Source organism: Phacochoerus africanus, chromosome 16, assembly GCF_016906955.1.
Source record: "Phacochoerus africanus isolate WHEZ1 chromosome 16, ROS_Pafr_v1, whole genome shotgun sequence".
Classification (NCBI taxonomy): Eukaryota; Metazoa; Chordata; class Mammalia; order Artiodactyla; family Suidae; genus Phacochoerus; species Phacochoerus africanus.
Genome location: NC_062559.1, coordinates 23,059,487 through 23,069,836, shown reverse-complemented (window position 1 = coordinate 23,069,836; position 10,350 = coordinate 23,059,487). Strand labels below are relative to the sequence as shown.

At 37.4% G+C, this 10,350-nt stretch overlaps 1 non-coding gene across 1 annotated transcript; it reads left to right on the top strand.

The window, feature by feature from the left end:
• Positions 1–9,797: 9,797 nt before the first annotated feature.
• LOC125117837 (U6 spliceosomal RNA) lies at positions 9,798–9,904 on the top strand. The gene has a single exon (XR_007132744.1). It is a non-coding gene; the product is annotated as a U6 spliceosomal RNA (small nuclear RNA).
• Positions 9,905–10,350: the final 446 nt, after the last annotated feature.

Here is a 10,350-nt window from a genome sequence, read left to right as displayed (position 1 = left end):
ATAAGACAAGTATACAAAGAGCTCTCCTGAAGTGTGTGTTCAACTCTAGGCCCTCTAGTGGGAGAGATGTAAAGAAAGAAAGACTCTAGTTCACCTTTGAAAATGGGAGGTTAATGCTGATGGGCAGGAATAGGACATTTCAAAAGGAAAATACCAGAGTTCATCTCCCTGGGGATCTCAACCAACATCCAAACTTAGACTATCTCTGCATATTATTTATGAATGTGTGTTCTCATACACAACAAAATCAAATATAAATTGTGCTGTCTCTCCCCATATGCGTTTGTGTGTCTACATATTATTTATATACATACATCTCTCTCTTAGAAAAAGAACAATTATAAAATATGAAAATAAAATGCTAAAATATGAAATGCTAGGAGAGTTCTCGGAGATCTCCCAAGGAAACTGGTCAAAAGGATGAGAGGAAAACAAAATCTAACTTCAGTTTGCATAGGGCAAAAGCAAAGAAATAAGTATTGGCTCTTTCCAACACTATGGTCATCTGCTTAAAATCTAAGGAAAATGCCAAACCTGTATTATGCCTTTTGATATTCCTGAATCCAAGTCTTCTCTAATGTCTGAGCGCCTTGAATGAAGACTCCTCATCTAATTTGGTTAAAACAGAGCATAGCCATAATTTCAAAACCATTAAATTCTAGTGATCAAAAAACTAGATTGCACTTTGGTCACAATGAAACCTCTCTTCCAAAAATGCTTTCTCTTTGACAAAATGTCAAGAGAAGCAACTAGAAATGAAAACTACTTCAATTTCCAAGCACTCAGTCCACCACTTATTCCCACTTCCACTCCTATCTCTCCAGTCCAAGCTATATTACCACTCATCCAGACGAGTTACCAACCTCAATGAATCTTTTGGGTCTTTACTCCTGTTGTTTCTCTTTCCATTCTCCACAAATTTAAAAAAGTGCATTAAATCATATCACTTATCTAAAATATCCTGATGTCGTAGTTCCCATTGTAGCTCAGTGGGTTAAGGACCCAACATGGTCTCTGTGAGGATGCAGGTTTGATCCCTGGCATCGCTCAGTGGGTTCAGGATCCAGCGTTGCCATAAACTGTGGCATAAGTCTCAGATGAGGCTTGAATCAGTGTTGTTCTTGCTGTGGTGTAGGCCACAGCTGCAGCTCCGATTCAACCCCTAGCCTGGGAACTTCCATATGCCCCAGCTGTGGCTATAAATAGGAAAAAAAAAAAAAAAAAAAGCCCTAATGTTTTCCCACTAGAATTAGAACAAAATCCTTACCATGGCTTAGAAGCTCTTCATAATCTGGCCTCTGCCTCTCTTTGACCTCATCCCTTACATCTTTCTCTAGTTTGTTCCTCTCTATCCACATTGCTTTTGATGCTGTCTGAGTGTTGTCATAACCTAGCATTTGCCCTTGCCTGTCTCTCTGCCTGCACATTTATTCCCCAAATGTTCATATGGCTCAGTTCATATAGGTATCTGTTCAATGCCACCCTCTCAGAGAGAGACCTTCTCTGACCAAGTGATTGGAAAACCCTTGAGTTTTCAATTCTTTACCTTTGATACCTTGCTCAAACCTTATGACCTTTCTGGGATTCAATTTGCTCACGTATTATCTCTGGCTGTATAACAAATGCTGTCATCTAAATGGGTCTTCCCAAAATCCATATGTTGAATTCCTAACCCTCCAACAGTGACAATATGAGGAAGTGGGGTCTTTGGAGGGAGATTAGGTCATAAGGGCAGAATTCTTATGAGCGGGTTTAGTGCCCTTATGAAGGAGACCCCAGAGAGCTCTCTTGAAACTTTCACCATGTGAAGACAGTAAGAAGGTACCTTATGAACCAGGAAATGAGTCTCGCCAGACTCCAAATCTGGCACCTAAATCTTAGAATCCCCACTTCCAGACCAGTGAGCAAAAAAGTTTTGTTGTTTAGAAGCTACCCAGTTTGTAATATTATGTTATACCTGAATGGTATTATGTTATGCCTAAATGGACTAAGACAGCAATTTACCCAAAAATATAGCAGCTTAAAAATGAATATTTATTATATATTTCCTCTGTGTCAGGAATCCAAACACAGCTTTTCTGGGTGTCTCTGGCTCAGGTTGTCTCACAAGGCTATAACCAAAATGCAGGTGTAGTTATATCAAGGTTCCAGTGGGTATACTTCCAAACCACTTACTAGGCTATTGGCAGCTTTCAGGTCCTCATTGGCCACTGACCGGAGATATCAGTTCCTTAATACATGGACCTCTCCATAGGGCAGCTCACAACACAGCAGCTGCTTTCCTTCAGAGCAAGCCTAGGAGAGAGAGATAAAGGAAATGGAAAATGACAGCTACCTTTTCTTGGTAACCTAATCTTGAAAGGGACATCCTATCACTTTTGCCATATTCTGTTCTTTAGAAATGAGTCACTATTTGAGTCAGCCCACACTCAAATAATCAAGAGGAAATTGTGGCCCATTAGAGGTTTTCTTAAAGGCTGCCTGACACACTCGTGCATAAAATGGAAATAATATTGCCTGCCACACAAGATGATTGGTTATAAAAGCATAACATAAATATATTCTTGCTGACTTATGTGCATATAAGTCTTTGGTATCCATGAGTTCCACATCTTCGGATTCAACTAAACACAGATCACTAATATTCCGGAAGTAAAATTCCAGAAAGTTCAAAAAAGCAAAACTTAAATTTGCTGCATCCTCAGCAACTATTTATATAGCATTTACATTGTATTTACAACTATTTACATAGTATTTACATTGCATTAGGTATTATGAGTAATCTAGGGATGATTTAAAGTATCCAAGAAGATGTGCATAAGTTATATGGAGATAGTGCACAATATTATATAAAGGACTTGAGCATCTGTGGATTTGGGTATCTCTAGGTGTCCTAGAACCAATCCACTGGGGATACTGAGGAATGACTATAACTTTTCAAGTCTGTTTTTAAACACGGAGCTAATATATGTAAGGTCAACAGAAAAGCTCTCTAGTGGATGAAAAAGATTTAAAGAGAATTTCTCACAGCACAGAAATTACTGTTAGAGTTATGACCAGAATTACAAAGATAAAATGCCATTCTATGCCTTACCAACTTATTTACGCTTTGATTTCTTTACCCGTAAGAGGTGCCAAGTAGTATTTTTTAATGCATCCTCCAACAAAATTCTAGATGCCAAGTATAATTACTCTAAATATTTAGAATCCTCATAGGAAAATAAATTTACTTCCAGCATCAAAAATGTAATGAGCTTAGCCACAAATTTTTAATTCACTAAGTTAAAACAATCATAAGGCTTTAAGAACACATATAAGGTCTACAATATGGGAAATTAGAGTGACTTTAGGAAATTAAACTATCATGTATTTTCATATAGAAAAATAGTTTATAGAGGTTATTTTAAGGAAATGACCATTTCATTCTACTGAAACAGTAAATATTAAATAACTCAGATACTCTGGAAATAGAGGCATAAACAAGTTGTTTTCTAAAAGTGCTTATAAGACTTGAGGGCCCTAAACTTAAAAGATCCGCAGGGGAATAACAAATCTAGGACACTTTTCATTCACAATCTTCTACATTTTTCACTCTAGCACAAAAAAATTCAATAAATATGTGGAAGCTTACAGTATGAAAACTATAGCACTCAGAAAAGTGATTAATAATAAAAAAGACAAGAATATCCTGCTAACTAGAAACTCAAAACCTGGTCAAAAAGATAAGGTACAGTCACATAAAAGGGTAAATAAACATAATGCCAAATGGTCACGTGTCATCCTAGCACCCAAGAGCTGTGTAAGTCTCCCAGCTCTCTGGCTCTGATTTCTCCCTTCTTAATCCTTCATCTTCTGTCCACCTTCCAGTAGCTAGTTGTTCCTTCATCCTCACCACTCCACTCGACACAGAACTCTACTGATTTAATTTGATTCCCATGAAAACCACCCACATCAGGCTTTTGTGTGTATAGCAGCCATCAGTGAATATTTGGGAAGAAAAAAAAAAGTTTATATCATAACCACACAAATGCTTAAAGATTAAATCTTGGGCATCCACTAGGCCATTTCCATCAGTGGCCAGCCTTCTCCCATGAACAGTGGTCCTCTCTTATTCTTTTCAGTCTTCCCTCTTCAACACCTACAGTCTTGTTTCTATTTTGTTTTCTGTTTGTGCCTCAGTGACATTTATTCTTAGAGGCCTATGGTTTCTCTCCAAGCAGACATTAGATATTTTACTTAACAAGAAACAATCTCCCTAGGAGATATTCTGGTGCCAATTGCTCAGGAAAATAACTTTTTTTGCCTTTTTGCACCATTTTATACACTGAGAATGCACAAGGTCCATCCTTTTTGTCCAATTGCTTGTGGTCATTTTCTAATTTAAGATCTACTTGCTTCAGCTCTTTGTCTAAATTAGTCATTAATTCTTAGACTTCAGCACGTTTAGGGATCACTTAGACTGCTATTTTAAAATGCAGGTGCCTGTGGCTCACCCAGCTATTCTAAATCAGGAGCTATGAAGTGGATATCTAGACTATGACTACCACTTGAAGGGATTCTTACATTGGTGGTACAAAGGACACAGTTTAAGAAACACTGATCCACAGAGTTCCCATTGTAGCTCAGCAGGTTAAGGACCTGACGTTGTCTCTGTGAGGATGTGGGTTCAATGCCTGGCCTTGTCAGTGGGTTAAGGATCTGGCGTTGGCAGAAGCTGCAGTGTAGGTTGCAGATGTAGCTCAGATCTGGGGTTGCCGTGACTGTGGTGTAGGCCAGCAGCTGCAGCTCCAATTCCACCCCTGGCCTGGGAATTTCCATATGCCACAGGTGCAGCTGTAAAAAGAAAAAAACAAAAACAAAACAACAAAAAACAAACACTGATCTTGTTCACCGAAAAACATTAAATAGCATTGACTTAGTCCTCACCTCCAAGGAGTGCCATGAGCACTGTATCTTCAGACTGGAAATAATTCATAATGATTTCTTCAAAAAGTTGTGGTTGCTAAGGGGGTGAAGGAGTGAGTGGGATGGACTGGGAGTTTGGGGTTAGTAGATGCAAGCTGTTGCATTTGGAGTGGATAAGCAATGAGATCCTGCTGTATAGCACAGGGAACTTTATCTAGTCACTTGTGATGGAACATGATGGAGGATAATGTGAGAGAAAGAATGTATGTATATATGTATGACTGAGTCACTTCGCTGTACAGCAGAAATTTAAAGAACACTGTAAATCAACTATAATAAAAAACAGTCTTTTAAAAAGTTATGCAATCTTTAAAATTGGTGAAAATTTTTGGAATTTTTGTTGGAGGTTGAGGGCGAAAAGGATTAACTTAGATATAGATATATATACAAAAATGAAAGGCCTATATAGGCAGAGATTTTTATCTGTATTTCATTGCTGAATTGTTAGCACCTTGACCAGGGCCTGGACTATGGTAGTTCTTAGTCCTTATAAGAATATTAAATACTACCGCAATCCTGGAGCATGATGGAGGATAATGTGAGAATAAGAATGTATATATGAGACTGGGTCACTTTGCTATACAGTAGAAAAATGACAAAACACTGTAAGCCAACTACAATGGAAAAAATTAGAAAGTTAAAAAATAAATAAAAATAAAATAAATACATAGCATTTAAAAGTCATTAAAAAGTTAAAAAATAAAAAATAAAAATAAAATACATAGCAATCAATTATGGACACAGAAAAGTTCTGAGGTTACATTATTTTAATTTTTTGAGGTACTCAAAGACCAAAGAAAATAAAAGATAAAATATAGAATGTAAAAAACCAAGTAACAAGGTATTTTAAATTATGCCATCTTCTTAAGATGTTAGGGAAGGAAGACATTAAAGGCTGAGTTCAAATTAAAGGAACAGCTCCCACTGATTCCTCTATGGGATAACACCACATACACATAAAAATAATCTCCTTATTACTAGCAAGAACAAATTACTGGAATGTACCCGAGAAAACTGAATTTCAAGCTAGGTCAGACTCTTCTGGGAAAACTGAGTTCTAAGTTAGTTTGTACTCTCAACATATTCCTTGTCAAAATCCAATGTCATCCTTCATGGGCATCTTTCCAGGGGCCACCATCATTGCAGTCTCTCTTCATCTCATGAAATTTTTAAAGTGTATGTTGGAGCAGAGGTGTTATGAAAAATATCTCTGAAGAAAGTTTAAATCTATGAGGATAGTGTTTTTATTTCATGGCAAAAATATATGATTCCAACATCACCCCCTGTTCAGAAATTAGTTTATGAAGCAAATAATTGGCAATCTGAAATATTTCTTCTCTAGTAACAACACTGCCGATATTTAATAGAATAAATGCAACCATTTAGACCCTTCAGCTACCCATAAAAACAGGATTCTGTATTCTACAAACATCCTGGTAGAAATACATGATATATGTGGCTGAGTCCTACATTTTGATTGCGCTGTGTGTATTGTAAATGAATGTATTTTGCTCCAGTCCATGTTCCTTTGACCTTTTAGAGTCTTAATGAGACTCCCAAAGCAACAATCAGAAGCACAGTGTTCCATTTTGGAAGCATTCAGAAAGCAGTGCACTTTGGCTAAATTTAGTTGTGGCACTCAGAATTTAAAAACACATTCAACCATCTTTCTAGAAGACACATAGTCACTCATTTCCGATTTAAGTAAATTGATCAAATAATAGTTCTTATTTCAAAAAAAAAAAAGAAAGTCGAGGGAGGGGGATGGCAGGAGTTGCAGGGGCGAGAGGGGGAATAACAAAACTGAACCTGTGTAAGGCTTTTAATAGTTTGCAACTCAGGCGTGCTCATTTTGTAGGACACCAAACAATGGCAACTTTTGTGCTCGTTTGAAACAATTCTGGCTCAGAAAACACAAATTACAATTAAAATTGAGGCAACAGAATTAGAAGCTGAAAACATTGAGAATTGTCCATGTTGAGGAAATATTTTCTGCTTTATCAAGAATTTTATTTGGCACAAACTTCAGAAAATAATTGGAAGTTAGGAGGGAAAAGGAGACTCAAACTTCAGAGTAGTATTTCATCTCCTAAATGATAGGCTGGGAAATATGTATCTTTTAAGAATTCAAAGTTGATTCATTTAAGCAATAGCCCTGATTTTAAGACTGTTTTGTTTATGATACTTAGAATTATTTTTTTATGGGTGACATAATCTAAAAGAGTACACCAAGCCACAGAAATTCAGCTCTTCAGCTCCAGACAGTTCAATTATGTTCTGGCCATGAAAAATTGCCAGATTAGAGAAAGCAGATGCATTTTGGAAGTTTGAGCATAACCCAAGTGCAATCCAGCCTTCTGCACTGGAAATCTGGATTTGAAAAGCAGCTATTTTTAAATTTTGTTTTATTGTAGCAAGAACACATGAGATCTAGCCTCTTAACGAATTTATCGATGTACAATACAGCATTGCTGACTACAGGTGCAATGTCATGCAGCAGATCGCTAGGACTTATTCATCTGGCATGACTGAAACCTTATGCCCATTGGTCAGTAACTCCCCATTTCCTACTCCCTCTGGCCCCTGGGGACCATCGTTCCACTCTTTGGTTCTATGAATTTGACTACTTTAGATACTTGATGCAGGGGGATGCATGCAGTATTTGTCTCTATTTGATGGGCTTATTCCTTTTAGCATCATGTCCTCAGGGTTCACCCATGTGGTAGCATTCTGCAGGATTCCTTTCTTTTCTAAGGCCAAATAGTACTCCATTGTATGTATATACCACACTTTTTTAAATTAAAAAAAAAAAGACTCTCAGAATTTACAAGATTGCACATGAAGGGGAAAGCTAGCATGTCTTCTGAGACAGTGAAGTTGCCTGAGTGCCTCAGTGCTGAGATACATTTTCCAGCAGCCCAGAATCCAGTGTGGAAGGAGAGGAGGAAAAGGAAGGGAAAAGTTCCCTACTTCTCCTCTCCTGCCCCTCTACCCTTGTGCATCTAACCTGATCTTTGGGGTGGTGTCTCTGGCTGGTAAGGCATGGCAGGCAAAGAAACCCAGGGAAAAGAAGAGAAGGAATGTGAGAGGGAAGCAAGCACGAGAGGACCCGGAGCTCACCCAGACCAACTTCTTTTACCACATAGATTGGTTAGGGTAAGACAAAAGCCCTCTCCCAGTCCCCTCTACTGCTCCCCCCAAAACACATGAGATATATTTCCACTCAACTGTAAATATCTCTACTGGATCATGGGTAAAACTAAAAGTATGTCTGTAACCTTAGAGATTTTTTTGCAAGCCAACTTTTTATTTTTTTAAATTTTATTGGAGTCTGGTTGACTTTCAATGTTGTATTAGTTTCAGGTATACAGCAAAGTAAACCAGTTATACATGTAATATGTCCATTCTTTTTCCCATATAGGTTATTGCAAACTATTGAGTAGATTTCCCTGTGCTATGCAGTAGGTTCTTGTTAATTATCTCTTTTATACAGTAGTGTATATTATTCCCATCCTCCCAATTCCTCCCTCCCCCCATGATTTCCCCGAAAGATGAACATAATTATGCATTATGGGCAAAAAGTGAAGGAGTCAGAATCAAACAAGAGTCACATGTCTTCCAAAACCATGCTCTTACCAAAGGCAGCAGAGAGTCCCTAATAAATAACAGGAATGGGAGCACTGTGTGAAGAAAGCCCACAAAATAAAGACTAAATAAAACAAGCAGAACCCTCACTGACAGCTGACAAAAATGTAAGGGCTTCCTGGATTAAACAGTATATGATTTAAAAAAAAAAGCTCCGTTAGGGCCAACTCTGGAAATAGATATATCTCTTAGTGCATAACAGGTGTTAGGATCAGAATGTAGATGCAGGAATGATTGTACATCAGAGCTGAAATTGAATTCTAAATGGTGTCTTCTGGCACAGCAGTTTTATTTCAAGAGATGTTCTAATTTCAAAGCCATCATTTCAGAAGTCAGCATATTACAAGCATGAATACAGAGCAACTGCACCAAAGAACATTGACAAAATCTTTCCCCATTCCCCCAAACCACAAATCTTGAGTGCAGCAATAGAGAAAATGTTTGCTTATAAAACACTTAGAAATAATTATGAGTGCCCAACTCAAAACTTTGATGCAGCAACATTGTCCAGCATAAAAATGTTTGCACGAGCAAAAATGATGGGTGTTCATAAGAACAGGAAGTGTTTAGGGAGATTGCCTAATGCCAAAAATTGAAAACATTGGGGGCAGATGTGGTCTTCCATCACTTCAAAAGAAACAGCATATCACAGAGGTTAAGAGCAAGGGTAATGCAGGCAAGCCGACTCAGAGCTGAGTCTTTCACTCACAGCTTCTTGGTTGTGAGACCATGGGTAGTTTATTATACCACCATTTCTGAATATTAGTTTTACCATCTTTAAAATGAAATTAAGAAAATTTCCTCAGTGCATTATTTTTGAATTAAACTGGACAATGCATTGTACATTGTTTAGCATAGTGCCTGGCATATAGTAAGAACTCAGTCTGGATTTGAGTTCAGTTGTTTTTCAGTTGTTTCATTTTCAACCAGATAAATTAGGAAACTACAGCAATAGTCATGTTGGATCAGTTAACCTATCCCTGATTTCTGCCTCTGAGTGTAGACTCAAAAGGTATTTTAGTCCCCTTCCAAGCCTCAATACTCTGATATAGATCGTTATGGAATTGATCAAAGCCCTTATTTTTTATAATAATCATCAAACAGATCTTGCTTGTATTTCAGAGTCACAGTCTCTGTGATTTTTTCCTCTTGATGTAAATAAGTGTTTTTCATTAGAATGTGTATCAGTGCTTACCTCAGCAGCACATATACTAAAATTGGAACAATACAGAGAAGATTAGCAGGACACCTGCTCAGCGACTTCATACAGACTCTGGAAATAGTCCATATTTTTATGAAAAGAGTTCTGGATGTGGATGGTGGTGATGGTTGCACAACAATATGAGTGTGTTTAACACCATTGAACTGTTCATTTAAAATTGGTTAGCATGGTAAATTTCATGTTATATGTATTTTACCACAGTACCAAAACTAGAAGAAAATATATTCATACTGTTTCATTAAGAGGGCACTGAGATCTTAAAATACTGATCCTCTGACAATTATTTTATATATTCAAATGGTCATACAATAGCTAAATTGCTGGTCGCTGTTAGCAAAGCAGAAGCAAACAGCATTAAAATTCTGAATATTACATTCTGAAGAGACTGACTAGAGCAAGCTGCTTTTTGTTTGTTTATTTATGCCTTATACACACCAGATCAGAAGAATAACCCTTTGTAGAATCACCTGTTACCACTGAATGTTCCACTACTGTATTTTTTTGTACTTCTAGGGAGA